This window comes from Orycteropus afer, unplaced genomic scaffold, assembly GCF_000298275.1.
Source record: "Orycteropus afer afer isolate SDZICR_OR568_19922 unplaced genomic scaffold, OryAfe1.0 scaffold00074, whole genome shotgun sequence".
NCBI classification, from domain to species: Eukaryota; Metazoa; Chordata; class Mammalia; order Tubulidentata; family Orycteropodidae; genus Orycteropus; species Orycteropus afer.
In genome coordinates, this window is record NW_006921661.1 from 6,895,312 (window position 1) to 6,898,234 (window position 2,923).

Here is a 2,923-nt window from a genome sequence, read left to right on the forward strand (position 1 = left end):
AGAAGGCTGGTGGTTCAAACCCACCAGCCACTCCTCGGAAGGAAGGTTGGGCAATCCTACTTCCGTAGTGATACTGCCTCGGAAACCCAAGGAGAGGGGTCGCTATGAGTCAGGGCTGACTCGACGGCAAACAACAAGGGCTAGGGAAGGAGGGCTTGAAGGAAAATGGGGGATGACAAAGAGTTAGGCACGGGTAGGAATATTTGAAATAGAGCATTAAAGACTTGTTGGAGGAAGTGATGTGTAAAGTTCTGAGCTAAAATCTAAAAGATAAAGACAGCTGGGAGAAGAGCATTCCAGACAAAGGGAAACAGTGTAAAAATCACAGGGTCAGAATGAGCTTGTCGAGTCGAATCCGACTCACAGCGACCCTTCCCTTCCTTGGATTTCCGAGGCAGTGTCTCTACAGACGTAGATTGCCCAGTCTTCCTTCCAAGGAGTGCTTGATGGGTTTGAAATGCCAGCCCTCTGGTTAGCAGTCAAATGCCTTAGGCACTAAGCCACCAGAGCATCCATATAAAGAACAGAAAGGTAAATATGGCTGAAGTGTAATAAGTGAGGTAGAAAGTGGTATGAGATGCAGTTGGGTAGACAGGTAGAGACTAGACAATGTGTTATGCTATAAAAATTCTAGATAATCAGAGATTGCTACAAGTAAAATTATAAGCAACTTTATTTCACCTTCAGGGAACTCCAGTCCTCAGTCATGCACTGTTAAACCTCAAAAAGCTTATATTATAGCAGCTACCTCATTTCATATTTAAACATGCAAAATCGTAATGAATAGTAACTCAAATAGTTGTCCATTTCCACAGTTAGCTGAGCCTCTTGGGTTTGGGCCAGAATTGTCTTAGCAACAGCAATCTCAGACAGTCAAACCAGTTCAAATCCATCCCTAGGCCAAGAGTTTCAAATCTCAGAGGCATAAACATCGCAGTCAAAATCAAGACCCCTAGACCTGTAAACAACCTAAACAAAGCCAAATCAACCTATCCTAGATAGCAAGGGCTTTCTGACTTAGAAATCATTCCTACGACTCTAAGAAAGTTCCTATAGGAAAAATCAGGCCACCCTTAGCAACAAAACAAATTAGTGGGTATCTGACCACATATATGTATCTCCTCAGGCTGTTCATCAATTCTTCTGGAACACAGACAACATCTGCACATTTTTCAGGTCAAAAATTATTTAAGTTAATTCAAAAAAGTTTTTGAATTCTTCACTTCTGATCTCAAGTTGGACTACAAGTTTCAGCAAGGAAAGGTGGCATGGAAAAATTCAAGAAGGGCAATATGCTGTACCATCCTTTTTTAGTTCCATATAAATAATTCTTCCATCTTACTTTGCTACACAGCTTGTGTCAAATACCTGCTGACCTCATTATGGAAAGGTTTCAAAAGCATTCAGAAATGGGCCTAAGGAACTTGTGTGGAAATGGAGATATAAGAAAACATTCATATAAATCTAAGATGTAAACAGAACTGTCTGGCCTATTTAATACGCCTGAAACAACAAAGCAATGTCAGCCAGAAGGTGAGATTATAAATAAATCCAATAAATTTATCACCACACGTTTGTGTACCAGCCTATCTCCTAAAATAAACAAAAGTAGTAAAAGGTAGTGAAAATGGTATACTCTACCATTTGCCCAGGTTGTGTGTGTGTTGTGTGGGTGGTGGTGGTGTTTGCTATAATCTAGAGGCTACCCGTAGAGTTAAAAACAAAACAAAAATTAGTAGTAAATTGGACTTACTGTTTGGCCTGGTTAACATGAACTCCTAGTGTATAGCTCAGCCATTTGTATGTCACCTGCATAAAGAAGCAATTTTTAAAATGGTTTATTAGATGACTCGAGTACAGATCAGTCCCAAGGGTCAGCTCTTAAAGAGTTCTGTTCTTAGATGATTACACCTTACAAATTATGGTAACTGCGACACCAGTTTTGCCAAGAATCATCTCTCTGGTCAGGGACAATCAGTACATTTATCTTACAAATAATAATAATCTTTTTTTCACAGACTGATTAATGCAAAAGAGTCCTTTAAGAAGGCTGAATAAAGAAAAAGCTCTCATTTTCCTCCTCACACTCCTAGTTTTATTAAGACCTTCACATTCTGTCCTTTTCTGGGGGCCACCACTCAAAACTATCTTAAAACTCACCCAGAAGTTCGATTACTTTGGAGTATATGGCTCAGTAACTTCTAAAGAAAGTTGCAGCCTTCCAAACATTAAAGGGTACAGGTGGTGCAGGGGTCAGGGAATAAAGTGGATGAATATTGTATCAGGGGTTAGGTCAGGAAATGACTGCATCAAGCTTTGATCTTCCTTCCATTCTTTCTTAACTCAGTATGTCTGTCACTTTCTTTCAAGTCTCTTCCAATTCTAAATGCTGAGCGTACAATAATTCTAAGACCAACACAGGTTAGGCAAAGGCAGGGTAATGCAGAAGAAAGCATTCGCAGAAATAAGAGATCTTGGTTTGAAAATTGTCTAAGTTTACTAAGCACAAATAACCATGTTATTTTGCCTCAATGTCCTTTTCTAAAGACTAAATGCAAAGTATATCCAAAGTGCCTTAACTCACAGTAGGCATTCAACAAACAAACAACAGCGGTTTGCAGAAGTACATTCACATCCATGTCTCACTGGTTCGTTTACACCAACCCTGGGAGGAAGGCCAAGTCTGTGTCAATACCGAGATTTGCAGAAGGAGAAAACCGGCTGCTGGATGGTAGTTTATGTCACTTAAGCCGGTTAACACACAACTTCCTCAATTGTAAACCTGAGGCTTTAAACGCCAACAACCTCTTAAGGTAGGTGTTGTGTTGTTACGTGCCGTGGAGTTGGACCCGACTCATAGCGACCCCTCCTTGGGTTTCCGAAGCAGTATCACTACGGAAGTAGATTGCCCCATCTTCCTTCC

At 40.5% G+C, this 2,923-nt stretch overlaps 1 protein-coding gene across 1 annotated transcript in view; it reads right to left on the reverse strand.

Annotated features, from left to right (window-relative positions):
- POLD3 (DNA polymerase delta 3, accessory subunit) overlaps nucleotides 1-1,803 on the reverse strand; it is a 46,737-nt gene extending 44,934 nt beyond the window's left edge. Inside the window, exon 1 of the mRNA XM_007940943.1 lies at nucleotides 1,754-1,803. The gene's annotated coding sequence lies outside the window, so the exon portion shown is untranslated. The remainder of the gene's footprint in view (nucleotides 1-1,753) is intronic.
- Nucleotides 1,804-2,923: the final 1,120 nt, after the last annotated feature.